General features: G+C 42.3%; 1 long non-coding RNA gene across 1 annotated transcript; it reads right to left on the bottom strand.

Moving 5' to 3' along the window:
* Window positions 1-937: 937 nt before the first annotated feature.
* Window positions 938-7,354, bottom strand: LOC130295444 (uncharacterized). The gene is made up of 3 exons (XR_008848829.1): window positions 7,136-7,354; window positions 2,887-2,942; window positions 938-1,065 (listed from the first exon to the last, which is right to left on the bottom strand). It is a non-coding gene; the product is annotated as an uncharacterized LOC130295444 (long non-coding RNA).
* Between the last annotated feature and the right edge of the window lie 11,651 nt (window positions 7,355-19,005).

Raw genomic sequence — 19,005 nt, 5'->3', positions numbered from 1 at the left:
TCGGACCCAGGTGTACAAGTCGGCATAGAGGAATTGGCACTACATGCTGAGATATAGACAGCAATTCATATAGCTCCACAAAAAAGAGAAAAGAAACGGAGCGCTCCCCAGTCCATTGCGGGCAGACCAAACAGATACGATAATCCACGGACCTAGGACCGGTCCAAGCAGGGAGGCGGCGGATGGAACCGGGGGGAGCTCAGACGTCGGGCCTTGGTAAATTCGCAGTTAATCAGCCCGTGTAAACACACCTCAGGGGTGCGTTCACACATGCGTATTTTCTGCTACAGATTTGAGCCAGCAGATTTTTCTGCCCATTAAATGGGTGCTCCATTAAAGGGGTATTTCCATCCTAAAGGGAACGTTCTTACATGCGTGTTTTTGCTGCAGATTTGCTGGTGCAGATTTTGCTGCCTATTGACTTTAAAGGGGTACTCCGTTGCTCAGCATTTGGGAGCTCGTGATGTCAAAGCCCCGCCCTCATTATGTCACACCCCGCCCCCTCAATGCAAGTCTATGGGAGGGGGCGTGACGGCCGTCACGCCCCCTCCCATAGACTTGCATTGAGGGGGCGGGGTGTGACGTCATGAGGGGCGGGGCTATTACATCACGAGCTCCCGACGCCGGCTCCAGCTTTCGGAACAGTTTGCTCCAGCGGAGCAGCGGAGTACCCCTTTAAGGGGCGGAAAAATCTGCTGACTCAAATCTGCGGCAGAAAATACGCATGTGTGAACGTTCCCTTTAGGATGGAAATGTAAGTACAAAAGGAAGTGAAATAATAATACCCAATGTAACAAGAAAATTATTATAAATGATAAAATGACAAAACAATCCTGACACTGTTACTTATTCTTTTTAATACAGTACATTTTGTAATTTGTGGTAACATTTTATATAACTATTTATTAATTTGCTTACTTATGAGCCACTAACTCATCTCCATATTCATCCCCGTCTTGTCCTTCTTCATAGGAAATGCGTGAAATCATATCAGTCATCACAGTCAGTACTGCCGAGCCTTTACTATGGACAGTCACTGACTCCTCTCACTTTTCCATTTATACTCTACAATAAAATATGATTAAGAGTCATAAGAAGGCTTCCGGCTCCTGCTTGTAACTTATTAACAAGTGTGACCAATGTTCCCTCGCTACATGAAGTAACATGTATGACATCACTAATGTACTTCACCTTACCTAATGGGTTTTTTATGACTGAATCTTTGTGAATAATTTTGCATAGCGCTAAATTGAATCAATTATTTTAAAGGGGTATTGCAGGAAAACACTTTATATATATATATATATATATATATATATAATCAACTGGCTCCAGAAAGTTAAACAGATTTGTATATTACTTCTATTAAAAAATTGTAATCCTTCCAATAATTATAAGCTGCTGAAGTTGAGTTGTTCTTTTCTGTCTGGCAACAGTGCTCTCTGCTGACATCTCTGCTTGTCTCGGGAACTGCACAGAGTAGAAGAGCTTTGCTATGGGGATTTGCTTCTACTCTGGACAGTTCCCGAGACAGGGGTCATCAGAGAGCACTTAGACAGAAAAGAAGAACTCAACTTCAGCAGTTCATAAATACTGGAAGGATTAAGATTTTTTTTAATAGAAGTCATTTACAAATCTGTTTAACTTTCCGGAGCCAGTTTATATCTAAAAAAAAAGGTTTTTTCCTGGATAACCCCTTTAAATAGACCAGTTTTATGGAGAATGGTTCCTGAAAAACAGGGTTCCTGTATTACTCAGGCCTCAAAATACTGCCAGATGGCCATGTTTACCCAGGGGGAGATTCATCAAAACCTGTCAAGTTATGAATACTTTAGGAAAGCTGGGTGACAACCTATATGGCTGCCATAACAATCTCAGATGTTGTCATCCAGCTCTACCTTTTTTCCCCCCCTTCTAAATAGCAAATTTGCCTAAAAATGCAGTGATTCGTCACGTTTCCCATACTGTTACATAGGCTGTTTAGGATACAGCCCCCTCATCATCACCGCCTGTCAATCCCTTCATCAGTGGTCTTCAACCTGCGGACCTCCAGAAGTTGCAAAACTACAACACCCAGCATGTCCGGACAACCATCGGCTGTCCGGGCATGCTGGGTGTTGTAGTTTTGAAACCTCTGGAGGTCCGCAGGTTGAAGACCACTGCGGCCTTCATCATCATCCATCCCCCCTTTTGTTTTGTACTCACCTCCCCTCGGCGGGAAGTTAGGGTGAGCTGGTCCGGGCCATCTATGCTGCAGGGACAGTCCGGTGGGGATGGTTAGTCCTTGCGGGCTGTCCATTTTCACCGGGGGGGCCCCGGCTAGTGACGTTGCCTTGACGACGACGCACAGGGACGTTGCGCATGAAGGTCCCTGTGTGTCGTCGTCAAGGCAACGTCACTACTCCGGGGCCGGGCCCGAAGCGCGGAGAAGAGGCCCCCCCCCCGGTGAAAATGGACAGCCCGCAACGACTAATCATCCCCACCACATGGTCCCTGCAGCATAGATGGCCCGGACCAGCTCACCCTAACTTCCCGCCGAGGGCAGGTGAGTACAAAACAAAGGGGGGGGGGGGCTGGATGATGACGAAGGCCGCAGTGGTCTTCAACCTGCGGTCCTCCAGAGGTTTCAAAACTACAACACCCAGCATGCCGGGAGTGCTTGCTGGGAGTTGTAGTTTTGCAACATCTGGAGGTCCGCAGGTTGAAGACCACTGATGAAGGGATTGACAGGCGGAGAGTTCACTCGAGTATAAGCCGAGGGGGGCGTTTTCAGCACGAAAAATCGTGCTGAAAAACTCGGCTTATACTCGAGTATATACGGTAACAACATAATATAATAGAATAAATACATTCTAAATGCAGTTGCACAGTGATCTAGACATGTACCTGATTCAGCCGCACGTTTCCATCCAGTATGTTCATATCCACTCTGCATTTCTTCTCTGAACATGTGATGAAAAGGTATTGTGTATATTTACAGACAAATACACAGTCACCTCATCATCTATATTTAATCGGATCACCAGGGGTGGGTAACAAAGTATAAAATGCTTCTATGGTAACAGATGACCTCCGATTGACATATTCCATGTGGTCCCTACTGTACAGAACTGTACTGCACTGTGCATGCATTATGTTGGTCATTTTTTTGAATATTGGTCTTATTGGTCTACACAACAAATCCAGAACACTGGGGATACCCTTAGGATATAAGTACAATATTACATTATGTTAAATTAAGATTTATCATCCTGTACAATATCCTATTTAAGTAAGTCTTAAGCTTCCTTAAAGGGGTACCCTCCAGTGGACAACTTTTTTTTTCTTTTTTTTTTTGTCAAATCAACTGGTGCCAGAAAGTTGAACAGATTTGTAAATTACTTCTATATAAAAATCTTAATCTTTCTAGTACTTATCAGCTGCTGTAAGCTGCAGAGGAAGTTGAGTAGTTCCTTTCAGTCTGACCACAGTGCTCTTTGCTGCCACCTCTGTCGATGTCAGGAACTGTCCGGAGCAGGAGAAGTTTGCTATGGGGATTTGCTCCTGTTCTGGACATTTCCTGACACGGACAGAGGTGGCAGCAGAGAGCACAGTGGTCAGACAGAAAAGAACTACACAACTTCCTCTGTAGTATACAGCAGCTGATGAGTACTGGAAGGATTAAGATTTTTTTATAGAAGTAATTTACACATCTGTTTAACTTTCTGGCACCAGTTGATATGAAAACATTTGTTTTCCACTGGAGTACCCCTGTAACCACTTAGGAACCAAGGGCGTACCCTAAAAACACTACACTACACTACACTAACACAAAATAAAGGGTTAAACACTACTTATACACCCCCTTACACTGTCCCCCCCATAAAAATGAAAACGTATCCTACGGCAGTGTTTCCAAAACGGAGCCTCCAGCTGTTGCAAAACAACAACTCCCAGCATTTACGGACAGCCACTGACTGTCCAGGCATGCTGGGAGTTTGGCAACAGCTGGAGGCACCCTTGTTGGGAATCACTGCCGTAGAATACCCTTAAGTCCACCCCTATGCAAATCCCTAATTTAGTCCTCAAATGCGCATGGCGCTCTCTCATTTCGGAGCCGATTTCAAAGAAACAGTTTAGGGCCACATATGGGGTATTTCCTTACTCAGGAACAATTGCACTACAAATTTTGGGGGGCTTTTTCTCCTTTTACCCCTTATGAAAAGGAAAAGTTGGGGGCTACACCAGCCTGTTAGTGTAAAAAAAAAATAATACTTTTTATTTTCACAAGAGATAAAAGGAAAAAAAGACCCCATTTCTCCTGAGAACGGAAATACCCCATATGTGGGAGTAAAATGCTCTGTGCGTGCACAACAAGGCTCAGGAGTGAGAGCGCACTATGTACATTTGAGGCCTAAATTGGTGATTTGCACAGGGGTGGGGGTCCACTGTTCTAGCACCACGGGGGGCTTTCTAAACGCACATGGCCCCTGACTTCCATTCCAAACAAATTCTCTCTCCAAAAGCTCAATGGTGCTCCTTCTCTTCTGAGCATTGTAGTTCACCCGCAGAGCACTTTACATCCACATATGGGGCATTTCCATACTCAAAAGAAATGGGGTTACACATTTTGGGAGGCATTTTCTCCTATTACCCCTTGAAAAATTTTAAATTTGGAGGAAAAACTGCATTTAAGTGAACCTTTTTTTTTTCATTTACACATCCGACTTTAACAAAAATTTGTCAAACACCTTTGGGGTGTTAAGGCTCACTGTACCCCTTGTTACGTTCCTTGAGGGGTGTAGTTTCCAAAATAGTATACTGTGTTTTCTTTCCAAAAGCCAAATGTGACTCTTTCTCTTCTGAGCATTGTAGTTCGCCCGCAGAGCATTTTATTCCCTAACATGGGGTATTTTCATACTCAGAAGAGGTGGGGGTTCCAAATTTTGGGGGGTATTTTCTCCCATTACCCTTTGTAAAAATTGTAAATTTGGGGTACAAACTGCACTGTGGGTTGTTAAGGCTCACTGGACCCCTTACGTTATGTGCCTTGAGGGGAGTAGTTTCCAAAATAGTATGCCATGATGTTTTTTTTTTTTTTTTTTTTTTTTGCTGTTATGGTACCATAGGGGCTTCCTAAATGCAACATGCCGCCCAAAAACCATTTCAGCAAAATTCACTCTCCAAATTCCCATTGTCGCTCCTTCCCTTCTGAGCCCTCTAGTGCATCCACTTAGCACTTTACATCCATATATGAGGTATTTCCTTACTTGAGAGAAAAGGGGTTACACATTTTGGAGGGCTTTTTCTCCTATTACTCCTTGTAACAATGCAAAAACTGGGTCTATAAGAACATGCGAGTGTAAAAAATGAGGATTTTTAATTTTCTCCTTCACTTTGCTGCTATTCCTGTGTAACACTTAAAGGGTTAACAATCTTTCTAAATGTCATTTTGAATACTTTGAGGGGTGCAGTTTCTATAATGGGGTCATTTATGTGGTATTTCTAATATGAAGGCTCTTCAAATCCACTTCAAAACTTAAAGGGGTATTCCAGGCCAAAACTTTTTTTATATATCAACTGGCTCCGGAAAGTTAAACAGATTTGTAAATTACTTCTATTAAAAAATCTTAATCCTTCCAATAGTTATTATCTTCTGAAGTTGAGTTGTTGTTTTCTGTCTAACTGCTTTCTGATGACTCACGTCCCGGGAGCTGTGCAGTTCCTATGGGGATATTCTCCCATCATGCACAGCTCCCGGGACGTGACATCATCATTGAGCAGTTAGACAGAAACTTCAGAAGCTAATAACTATTGGAAGGATTAAGATTTTTTAATAGAAGTAATTTACAAATCTGTTTAACTTTCCGGAGCCAATTGATATATATAAAAAAAGGTTTTGCCTAGAATACCCCTTTAACTAGTCCCTGAAAAATTCAGATTTTGAATAATTTTTTTAAATTAGAAAATTGCTGCGGAACTTTGAAGCCCCCTGATGTTTTCCAAAAGTAAAAACATGTCAAGTTTATGATGCCAACACAAAGTAGATATATTGAATATGTGAATCAATATAAAATTTATTTTGAATGTCTATTTTCCTTACAAGTAGAGACCTTCAAAGTTAGAAAAATTCCAAATTTACAAATTTTCCATGAAATTGTGGAAATTTTAACCAAGAAATGATGCAAGTATCGACCAAAATTTAACACTATGTTAAAGTAGGATATGTCATGAAAAAAGTAGGATATGTCATGGAATCAAAATCATAAGTAAAAGCATCCCAGAGTTATTAATGCTTAAAGTGACAGATGTGCAAAAAATGCTCTGGTCCTTAAAGGGGTAGTCCAGTGGTGACTCAGTGGTGAGCAACTTATCCCCTATCCTAAGGATAGGGGATAAGTTGCAGATCGCGGGGGGGTCCGACCGCTGGGGGCCCCCTACGATCTCCTGTACGGAGCCCCGACAGCCCGCGGGAAGGGGGCGTGTCGACCTCCGCACGAGGCGGCGGCCGACACGCCCCCTCAATACAACTCTATGGCAGAGCCGAAGCGCTGCCTTCGGCAATCTCCGGCTCTGCCGTAGAGATGTATTGAGGGGGCGTGTCGGCCGCCGCCTCGTGCGGGGGTCGACACCCGCTATCTGGGCGGAGAGCCGGGGCCCCATACAGAGAGATCGCAGGGGGCCCCAGCGGTCGGACCCCCCGCGATCTCAAACTTATCCCCTATCCTTAGGATAGGGGATACGTTTTTCACCACTGGACTACCCCTTTAAGGTGCAAATGGGCTTGGTCCTTAAGGAGTTAATATTACTGTCATGAATAAATCTTTTGACATGTAATGCAGGCATGTCAAAAGTTTAATTGGTCAGGGTCTCATTACTGAGACCCCCACTAACTTTTAGATACAACCAGGTAAAGCGCCTAGCAGTGCTCTTCACTCCCCCGCTCATCGCTTAATCCATCACTTTGCAGGTGACTGACTTTATAGACTATAATGGAACCTGTCTCCTGCTATGAGTGCCAAGCTGGGGAGTAAAGAACGCTGCTGCACACTCCAACCAGCTATATCTAGCAATCAGTGATGATCTCAGCAGTAAGACCCTGACCGATCAAAACTTTTGACATGTCTGCTTTTTTTCTTTAGCTTGTAAAAAATACCTTGAGGGCACCATCTACAAGGTCTTTGGATGTTCTTCTCATGGTTGTGTGGTTTTTCTATGGGTACTCCAGTACACTCACAAAGTCCAAAAACATACTGATAGATTCATTTAGAATGAAGGCTGTGAATGATGATAAGCTCTGTACAGTGCTGCAGAATATGTTGGCACTATATAAAATAGAGAAATTATTATAACTATGCCACATATGTGCATTAAACCCTTTAAAGTGGACCTGTCAGCAGGAAAACAGGGATGTAAATAAGCCAATGGCTAGCTAGGGCTAGTCATCAGAATTCCAGGTATGTGTTGTTTTTTTTTTTTTTATCCAAAAGTCCTTTCCATAGGTGAGATATAAGCCTTTTGGTTATTATGTAAATTAGGCTCAAGTTCTTAGGGGCACGGCAAGAGCCCAGGTAAGTCCAACCCATGTTCTTTTCATCACCCACTTGCATCCACCAACCAGGGTTAACTGACAGCCATTAGATAGAGCAAGAACGGTAAAAATAGAAAAGGATTCCTCTGGATGAAGGTGCTTGTCCCGATGGATTAATTAAGAACTTTTATTGCAACGCGTTTTGATCCAGAACTAGGATTGTATGCCTGATGAGGATCCAATTTCCGGATTGAAACGCCCTGCAATAAATGTTTTTAATCAATCCATCAGGACAAGTGCCTTCATCCAGGGGAATCCTTTTCCATTTTCACTGTCCTTGTGCTTCCACCGGACTGGCTGACGTCATCCCTGGGTCTTCCCCTTGGCGGCTACCCTGCACTTTCTTTTCCACACGCTACTGTAGGTGTTGCGCCCTCAGCGCAACACCTAAGGGTAAGGCCCCCAAGTTATTTACACCTTTTAGTACACCTTAGCGGTCCTCACTAGGGGCGCACACTGTTGTGTTTTTTTTTATTTGTCCATAGCCACTAGATAGAGAGGACATGGTCTGGATTTACCTGGGCTCTTGTCATGATGGGATTCGCCCTCTGGGTACTTGGGCCTCATTTACATAATAGCAAAAAGGCTTATATTCCATCGAGGGAGAGGTCTATGGTGATAAAAAAAATATATAATTATGCCGTAATCCTGACGGCGAGCCCTAGCTAGGCATGCACTTGTTTCCTGCAAACAGGTCCACTTCTAAGTTATCCCTTATCCACGTGATAACTATCTAATCGCAGGGGTTCTGACTGCTGGTGCCCCCCAGTATTTCGCGAATGGGGACTCCAGTCTCCTGGATAGAGGAGGCCTGTCGCTCCTTTCTAGTGGGAGACTCAGGTCCCCATTCCTAAGCGGTCAGACCTCCTGCAATCAGACAGTTATCCTGTGGATAGGGATTTGCCAGTTGGAAAAAACTGTTTAATCACTTATGTAGTCAATGAAAGCATTACCCATCTTACCAAAAAAAAATGTTATATGTTACTCAGTACCTTATCCTGGCCAAGTATATAGACACTGCTCAAAAAAATAAAGGGAACACTAAGCTAACACATCCTAGATCTGAATGAATGAACTAATCGTATGAAATACTTTCGTCTTTATATAGTTGAATGTGCACAAATCACACAAAAATTATCAATGGAAATCAAATTTATCAACCCATGGAGGTCTGGATATGGAGTCACACTCAAAATCAAAGGGGAAAACCACAATACAGGCTGATCCAACTTTATGTAATGTCCTTAAAACAAGTCACAATGAGGCTCAGTAGTGTGTGTGGCCTCCACGTGCCCGTATGACCTCCCTACAATGCCTGGGCATGCTCCTGATGAGGTGGCGGATGGTCTCCTGAGGGATGTCCTCCCAGACCTGGACTAAAGCATCCGCCAACTCCTGGACAGTCTGTGGTGCAACGTGGTGTTGGTGGATGGAGCAAGACATGATGTCCCAGATGTGCTCAATAGAATTCAGGTCTGGGGAACGGGCGGCCAGTCCATAGCATCAATCCCTTCCTCTTGCAGGAACTGCAGACACACTCCAGCCACATGAGGTCTAGCATTGTCTTGCAATAGGAGGAACCCACGGCCAACCGCACCAGCATATGGTCTCACAAGGGGTCTGAGGATCTCATCTCGGTACCTAATGGCAGTCAGGCTACCTCTGGCAAGCACATGGAGGGCTGTGCGCCCCCCAAAGAAATGCCACCACACACCATTACTGACCCACCTCCAAACCAGTCATGCTGGAGGATGCTGAAGGCAGCAGAACATTCTCCACAGCGTCTCCATACTCTGTCACATCTGTCCCATGTGCTCAGTGTGAACCTGCTTTCATCTGTGAAGAGCACAGGGCACCAGTGGCGCATTTGCCAATCTTGGCGTTCTCTGGCAAATGCCAAACGTCCTGCACGGTGTTAGACTGTAAGCACAACCCCCACCTGTGAATGTCGGGCTCTCATACCACCCTCATGGACTCATGCACATTTGTGGCCTGCTGAAGGTCATTTTGCAGGGCTCTGTTAGTACTCCTCCTTGCACAAAGGCGGATGTAGTGGCCCTGCTGCTGGGTTGTTGCCCTCCTACGGCCTCCTCCACGTCTCCTGATGTACCGGCCTGTCCCCTGGTAGCGCCTCCATGCTCTGGACACTACGCTGACAGACACAGCAAACCTTCTTGCCTCAGTTGATCACTTGGTTTGTAATTCGGTGCTCTGGAGGGGTGATGTCCTCCCTCTACATGACTCATCTTCCTCCCTGAGTCTGCTGTGCCGTGCTGGGTCTTTTCATCCAATCACTGCAGGCTGCTCGGTAACCCCCTCCTCTGTTTTCATGTTGAAGTTTGATAGGACAGGAATGAGCACAGAGGAGTGCTTGGACAAAGATGATCCTGCAGCCGGACGGCATTATGTTCTGGATCGCATTGGGACCCCTAATGTTGTTTTTTATATGCCATGATTTCTATAAAAAGGAAACAAAATTTTCTCATGAAGTATATTAAAAAAGGTTAATGTTTTGCCAAGATGTACAACCTATAAAAAGTTTTTAAATCTGACAGTGCCCATTGAACTGAATGGGCAACCATGCAATGAACAAGTGATCCTCGATGGGTGCAGACTCACATTCTATCTAGTCGGGGAGCAGTCCCATTCCATTACCCCCTGCAGTTATATATACATATTCCTAATATACTTTTATTATGTCAGTGGTTCCATTTATGGTTGGGGGTGAGCTGATAATAGAGCAGGGCCTTCTGCCCATGCAGACTGCTTTATGACAGCCTATGTCTACTGCGCTGATGCAGGGCAAAGGTGGTGATAAGAATGCCACCACCCTGCTCTAGGGCAGGAATGCTACCACATAATAAAGTCTATAGGTTATGATAAATGGCGTTTATGTGACTCACGTTTTTGTGTGTAGTTTTGTCTCTATTTTATTTTTATTTTTTTTAAACAGTACATAGGCCAGCTGTTAAGGTTTGTCTTGTGCAGTGGTAATGAATTTATCAACTGCAACTTTTTTTTTTTTTTTTTTTTAAGACGCAAAAAAGTCGCAAAAACCACCAAAAGGTTTCAAAACTACACCAGCACAGACATGGCTTAGCTTTTTGGTGTATGTGAAATTTTAGAAAACTGTGTATCCTCCACCAAATTTTTTAAATGCCCTGCGACCGTTTAATAAATTTGGCGCAGTCACGCAAAAAAAAAAAAAAAAAAGAAGCCAAGAAACATACTTAACCAGTGTTTTCCCAACTAGGGTGCCTCCAGCTGTTTCAAAACTACAACTCCCAGCATGCCCAGACAGCCTTTGGCTGTCTGGGCATGCTGGGAGTTGTAGTTTTGCAACAGCTGGAGGCATTCTAGTTGAGAAACACTGTACTAGACCCTTATCTGCACCCGCCTTGTTCCCAGTACTTCCCTCCCAGGCAAAAAAAGTCACAAAAACCACCAAAAGGTTTCAAAACTACACCAGCACAGACATGGCTTAGCTTTTTGGTGTATGTGAAGAGTGAAATTTTAGAAAATGTGTATCCTCCACAAAAAATGTTAAATGCCCTGCGACCATTTAATAAATTTGGCGCAGTCACGCAAAAAAAAAAAAGAAGCCAAGAAACATACTTAACCAGTGTTTTCCCAACTAGGGTGCCTCCAGCTGTTTCAAGACTACAACTCCCAGCATGCCCAGACAGCCTTTGGCTGTCTGGGCATGCTGGGAGTTGTAGTTTTGCAACAGCTGGAGGCATTCTAGTTGAGAAACACTGTACTAGACCCTTATCTGCACCCGCCTTGTTCCCAGTACTGCCCTCCTAGGCAAAGAAGTCGCAAAAACCACCAAAAGGTTTCAAAACTACACCAGCACAGACATGGCTTAGCTTTTTGGTGTATGTGAAGAGTGAAATTTTAGAAAATGTGTATCCTCCACAAAAAATTTTAAATGCCCTGCGACCATTTAATAAATTTGGCGCAGTCACGCAAAAAAAAAAGAAGCCAAGAAACATACTTAACCAGTGTTTTCCCAACTAGGGTGCCTCCAGCTGTTTCAAAACTACAACTCCCAACATGCCCAGACAGCCTTTGGCTATCTGGGCATGCTGGGAGTTGTAGTTTTGCAACAGCTGGAGGCATTCTAGTTGAGAAACACTGTACTAGACCCTTATCTGCACCCGCCTTGTTCCCAGTACTGCCCTCCCAGGCTGCAGGGAATAGTTTTTTTTTTTTTTCTTCAGGTTTATAGATGGATGTTTTAGGGAACTGTTTGATCAAAGCTTTGTGACAAAGAGAGGGATGGGACCTTCGTGGGAGCAAAGTTCAGACCTGTGAACTCTCCCTGACTTGTGTGAGCCAACACCGAAAGGGAAAGACATATACGTGCATTTTCATATACTGCCAGTCAGGTATAGACAGACGGCCATGGACAAACATGGGAAACACTAGAAAATTCCCCGACAGATTGACGTAAACACTCACAGTTAAGGAAGATACTCAATAATTTACGAAAAAAACTTGATTTACGAAAATCCTATAGTTCAGTGGTCTCCAAACTGTGGCCCTCCAGCTGTTGCAAGACTACAGCTCCCAGCATGCTAGGAGTTGTAGTTTTGTAACAGCTGGAGGGCCACAGTTTGGAGAACACTGCCATAGATACAAGCAAGCAAATTATGTTAGGATGCTAAATAACATCTCTCATACGTCCGACGAATCCTCTTGGGTCAGGGACACATAACTCCATTGATCCACCGTGGCTTCGGATCAATAGACTTATCTGTCCCTGACCCAAGAGGATATTTTGTTTTGTTGAGAGAATTTATACTATGTGGTTGTGAAATGTGTATCATACTAAAAAATATATATTTTTGTTTTGTTTTCTCCAGAAAGAGCGCCACCCTTTGTCCATTGGCTGGGTTAGGTATTGCAGGTGTGTCAGGTACAGACAGATGCCCACGGACAAACATAGGAAACAATACAAAATTTTAGATTGACGTGAACACTCACCGACACTACAGGAAAATACCCAATAATTTGCAAAACAACTTGACTTTATAATCCTATAGATCAGTGGTCTCCAGCCGTTGGCTGTTCGGGCATGCTGGGAGTTGTAGTTTTGAAACAGCTGGAGAGCCGCAATTTCGAGACCACTGCTATAGATACAAGCAAATTATGTTAGGATGCTAAAAAAAAACATCTCACATATGTCCGTCGATTTCTCTTGTGTCCCTGACCCAAGAGGATTTTTGTTTTGTTCAGATAATTCATACTATATGGTTGTGAAACGTGTACCATACTAAAAAATATATATATATATATATATTTATTTTTTTTCTCCAGAAAGAGCGCCACCCTTTGTCCATAGGCAGGGTTAGGTATTGCAGGTGTGTCAGGTATAGACAGACAGCCATGGCCAAACATAGGACACACTACAACATTTCACTAACAGTTTGACATACACATACTGACACTGCAGGAAATTACTCAAGAATTTACAAAACAACTTGACTATATGATCCTATAGATAAGTGGTCTACAAACTGTGGCCCTCCAGCTGTTGAAAAACTACAACTCCCAGCATGCCCGGACAGCCTTTGGTCCACAGTTTGGAGACCACTGCTATAGATACAAGCAAATTAGGTTATAATGCTCAATAACATCTCACATGTGTCCAGTGATCCGGCATAGTTGCTCATCTGGTATTGCGGGACTGGATTAAAAAAAAAAAAAACAATAAAAAAAAAAAACACACCCCAAAGGATAACTCTGCCAGATATTCCGAACCATGCCCCATTTCAGCCTATTTAGCATCAGATAGGGTGCTAGATGCAACAAATTTAGATTATGGCATCTCTTGTTCCCATTAAGGACAGCTTCGGATCAATGGAGTTGTATGTCCCCGACAGGGCTGGGGAAATAATTTTTGCCACCCTAGGCGAAAGCTAATTTTTCTGCCCTTGACCCCTCCCATTGGCCTTCCCGTTGACACGCCCCATCTAATTACTGGGATGACACACTGTAACAACCCTCCTCCTCATGTAATCACTTTACTACTGGGGTGACACACTGTAACAACCCTCCTCATGTAATTACCTTACTACTGCAGTGACACACTGTAACAACCCTCCTCCTCATGTAATTGCCTTACTACTGGAGTGACACACTTTAACAAATCTCCTCCTCATGCAATTTCCTTACTACTGGGGTGACACACCGTAACAACCCTCCTCCTCATGTAATTACCTTACTACTGGGGGGACACACTGTAACAACCCTCCTCATGTAATTACCTTACTACTGGAGTGACACACTGTAACAACCCTCCTCCTCATGTAATTACCTTACTACTGGAGTGACACACTGTAACAAATCTCCTCCTCATATAATTACCTTACTACTGGAGTGACACACTGTAACAACCCTCCTCCTCATGTAATTACTTTATTACTGGAGTGACACACTGTAACAACCCTCCTCCTCATGCAATCATCTTACTACTGGGGTTACACACTGTAACAACCCTCCTCCTCATGTAATTACCTTACTACTGGGGTGACACACTGTAACAACCTCCTCCTCATGTAATCACTTTACTAGTGGGGTGACACACTGTAACAAATCTCCTCCTCATGTAATCTCTTTACTAGTGGGGTGACACACTGTAACAAACCTCCTCCTCATGTAATCTCCTTACTAGTGGGGTGACACACTGTAACAACTCTCCTCATGTAATTACCTTACTACTGGGGTGACACACTGTAACAACCTCTCCTCATGTAATCACTTTACTACTGGGGTGACACACTGTAACAAACCTCCTCCTCATGTAATCTCCTTACTACTGTGGTGACACACTGTAACAAACCTCCTCCTCATGTAATTACCTTACTACTGGGGTGACACACTGTAGCAACCCTCCTCATGTAATTACCTTACTACTGGTGTGACACACTGTAACAAACCTCCTCCTCATGTAATCTCCTTACTACTGGGGTGACACACTGTAACAAACCTCCTCCTCATGTAATCTCCTTACTACTGGGGTGACACACTGTAACAAACCTCCTCCTCATGTAATCACCTTACTACTGTGGTGACACACTGTAACAAACCTCCTCCTCATGTAATTACCTTACTACTGGGGTGACACACTGTAGCAACCCTCCTCATGTAATTACCTTACTACTGGTGTGACACACTGTAACAAACCTCCTCCTCATGTAATCTCCTTACTACTGGGGTGACACACTGTAACAAACCTCCTCCTCATGTAATCTCCTTACTACTGGGGTGACACACTGTAACAAACCTCCTCCTCATGTAATCACCTTACTACTGGGGTGACACACTGTAAAAAACCTGCCTGTCAGCCTCAGAAGTGGCACTGTGCTCCTCCAGCAGGCTGAAGAATGCAGATTATTATGGTGGGGGGGGGGGGGGGGAGATTTGGTTAGCTGGTGCGACGGTGGTGCTGGCTGGGAGGGTGCTTCGGATGAGCAGCAGGTGCTTTGGATGCTGGCTGACTACTAACTTTCTTGCAGCAGGCAGAGCAGCGCCCCCATCGAGAGGGCACTTTAGGCAGCTGCCTATTTTGCCTAAAGGCGGAACCAGCCCTGGAGTCCCTGACCCAAGAAGATTTTTTGTTTTGTTGAGATAATTCATACCATCTGGCTTGTAAATTTGTACTGTACTGAAAAATTGTTCTTTTTTTTTTCTCTTGAAATAGGTTGTTTAAGTCAAGAATGGCTCAATTTGTGGGAATTAAAATAAAGGAAACTTTTTCTAATCCTGGACCGATATCAGCAGCATTATGATTATTTGCACCATAATAATTGCAGATTTTATTGTTTTTTTGCCAGTTTCTGTATGTTTTTATACCCAAAATATTGTTGTTGTTTTCTTTTACTTTTATATACATTTATGAGTCAATTATGCTTCAGTGTCACAATTTTATCCTACAGAGATCTGTAAAGTTTGCACTACTTTATTGAAAGATTTTTCTATTTCATTTTTAATTAATGTTTAATGTTTATAGGCCTTTTTTCAGAAAAAAAGAGAATACATTTATAAATATAGATAGAGAGAGAGAGAGAGAGAGAGAGAGAGAGAGAGAAAAGATGCGTCAATTAGACAGAAATCTTAATCCTTCTAGTACTTATCAGCTGCTGTATGCTCCAGAAGAAGTTGTGTAGTTCTTTCCAGTCTGCCCAAAGTGCTCTCTGCTGACACCTCTGTCCATGTCAGGAACTGAAGAGGTTTGACTATGGAAATTTGTTCCTGCTCTGGACAGTTCCTGACATGGACTGAGGTGTCAGCAGTGAGCACTGTGGTCAGACTGGAAAGAACTACACAACTTCCACTGAAGTTTATAGCAGATGATAAGTACTGGAAGGATTAAGAGTGTTAAATAGAAGTAATTTAGAAATCTTTTTACAAATCTTTTTAACTTTCTGGCACCAGTTAATAGGAAACATTTGTTTTCCTCTGGAGTACCCCTTAAAATCAGTCATATCCATTGTGATTTCTGTAATACATGTGTGAATGGAAACTAATGTTAATAATAATCTTAATAAATTAAAGGGGTACTCCGGTGAAAACCTTTTTTCTTTTAAATCAACTGGTGCCAGAAAGTTAAACAGATTTGTAAATTACTTCTATTAAAAAATCTTAATCCTTCCTGTACTTATTAGCTGCTGAATACTACAGAGGAAATTCTTTTCTTTTTGGAATGCTCTCTGATGACATCACGAGCACAGTTCTCTCTGCTGACGTTATTATAATAATAATAATAATAATAATAATAATGCTTTATTTATTGTTGTCCTTAGTTGCAAGGCAACAGTGCTAACCACTGAGCCACCATGCTGCCCTTAGCATACATCTGCTATGCATGGTTGCTAAAATGGACAGAGATGTCAGCAGAGAGCACTGTGCTCGTGATGTCAGCAGTGTTCTAAAAAGAAAGGAATTTCCTCTGTAGCATTCAGCAGCTAATAAGTACTGGAAGGATTAAGATTTTTTAATAGAAGTAATTTACAAATATGTTTAACTTTCTGCCACCAGTTGATTTAAAAGAAAAAAGGTTTTCACCGGAGTACCCCTTTAAAGGTCCCATGAGATGTCTCTTGCATTATCTTTTTTAATGTTACCCACATTCGACATTCTGATTTAATAATCTTCTATGCAGTGCTTGTATATATACTTATTTATTTATTTTGTTATTTTTTTATTTATTGATATTATTTTCTGGGCTATTTTTTATTTATTTATTTATTTATTTTACTGTTGTTTTTATTAGTATTATTTCTATATTTAATTTATTTATTTATTTTTCCCTTATTTATTAGTAACATAATAAAAATAGCTCTTAATTATACTATAAATTTAAACCACATATTGGTATATAATACTTTTGATATGTATAAAAATGTATTTATATGCTCCCATATATGTTATTTCTTAATTGTATGTTGCTAATATACATTGTTCTTGTATTGAAATGCTTAATAAAATTTAGTTTGAAAAAAAAAAAAAAAAAAAAGGAAACTAATGTTTTCCATAACCAAATTCTGGTGTAGAAAAGCTAATGTTTTATGGTATAGCATTGCTGATATTAGATATTTATATCTGTACAGTGCGGTGGAATATGTAATTGCTATATAAATAGTAGATGAGCAGAGTTGTAAATATTAGGCTAACACATTGCAGATCTTAGGTCAGTGCAACAGCTGGAGGCACCCCGGTTGGGAAACACTGTCTTAAATCAAACACTGCCCTTTCCCGCACAGACAACAATGTTATGCCATATAAGAACAAGTGTAATTGCACTGTATATAGCTTAGTGTAGGAAGGTGACATCACTGTGCACTCATCATATGTCACTCGCTCCTCCACACTACATCTGATTAGGTAGCATCTAAGGTGTCTTTATCCAGATGGTCACAATGGTTGAACATGTAAATACCTGGTATATGCCTAATGGTGACATCAGAAGACAAGTCAACATAAAATTGCTTGGGTGATCAGTCGGAATCTCATCAATAAGACCCCACCAATTGGGTATTGGTGGCATGTCTTAGTCCTACTTCACATATAATTGGCAATTCGGCTGTGCTTCCCTTCAGCACCGTAGAAACATGTCGGAGGGCAACTGTGTGTATAACTGATCCCATTTATTTGAATATGATAGTTCACATTTATCCGCCACTTAAAGGGGTTATACAGGAAAAAAAATTATATACAGTATAAATATATATATATATATATATATATGTATATACGGTATATATATATATATATATATATATATATATATATATCAACTGGCTCCAGAAAGTTAAACAGATTTGTAAATTACTTCTATTAAAAAATCTTAATCCTTTCAGTACTTATGAGCTGATGAAGTTGAGTTGTTCTTTCCTGTCTAAGTGCTCACTGAGAACACGTGTCTCGGTAACCGCCCAGTTTAGAAGCAAATCCCCATAGCAAACCTCTTCTACTCTGCGCAGTTCCCGAGACAAGCAGAGATGTCAGCAGAGAGCACTGTTGCCAGACAGAAAACAAGAAGTCAACTTCAGCAGCTGATAATTATTGAAAGGATTAAGATTTTTTTTTAAATAGAAGTAATTTACAAATCTGTTTAACTTTCTGGAGCCAGTTGATATATAAAAAAAAAGTTTTTTCCTGGAATACCCCTTTAAATGTGGACGCCAGCTGCACGGAGCCAAACTGGGTCTGTCCATCCTTAAATAATGGGCGCCGGGTTCTAGACAACCACTGCAAACTGATGCACTTTGCCTTCAGTTGTGGCATCAGCTGCAGACAGTTTTAGGGTACGTTCACACGGGCAGATTTATTTGTGGATTTCCCACTGCGTATTTGAAAGGGGGCGGCCTCTTCTCGGCTGTCCGCATCAGATTTCCCGCTGCGTAATTTCCTCTGCAGAAAATCTGCCACGGACCTTACTGACTTCAATGGGGCTTGCGGCGGATTTTCTGCAGCGGAAAATCTGCTGCAGACAACCGCAAAGAGCCTGCCCCCTTTCAAATACACAGCGGGAAACCCGCAAATAAATCCGCCCGTGTGAACCTACCCTTGGGCTGGGTTCACTGAGCCGGACTTAGGATATAAGTGAACCCAGCCTAAGTGATAAGTCACCAAAATCTCTGATATAGAAAAAAAAAAAAAACAACAGAATGCAGGTAAAGTTATGGGATTACTACAACTGAACCTCAAATTGATCTGATTTTTTTTTCCTACAGGGAAATAATAAAGTGACGACATGGTCTCCAGGATTTTTTTTTTATAAATAGGAAAGGTAATCGAATTCTGATTGGTGGGAGCTAGACACCATACATCCCAGCCAATCATCTGATTGCCAAAACTGTGGTGTATACAGAGAACAGAGCCAGAAGTAGACAGCGCCACGCATTGTGTAGTGGCCATGCTGCGGT

This window comes from Hyla sarda, chromosome 11, assembly GCF_029499605.1.
Source record: "Hyla sarda isolate aHylSar1 chromosome 11, aHylSar1.hap1, whole genome shotgun sequence".
Lineage (NCBI taxonomy): Eukaryota > Metazoa > Chordata > Amphibia > Anura > Hylidae > Hyla > Hyla sarda.
This window is presented reverse-complemented; position numbering and strand designations above follow the sequence as displayed.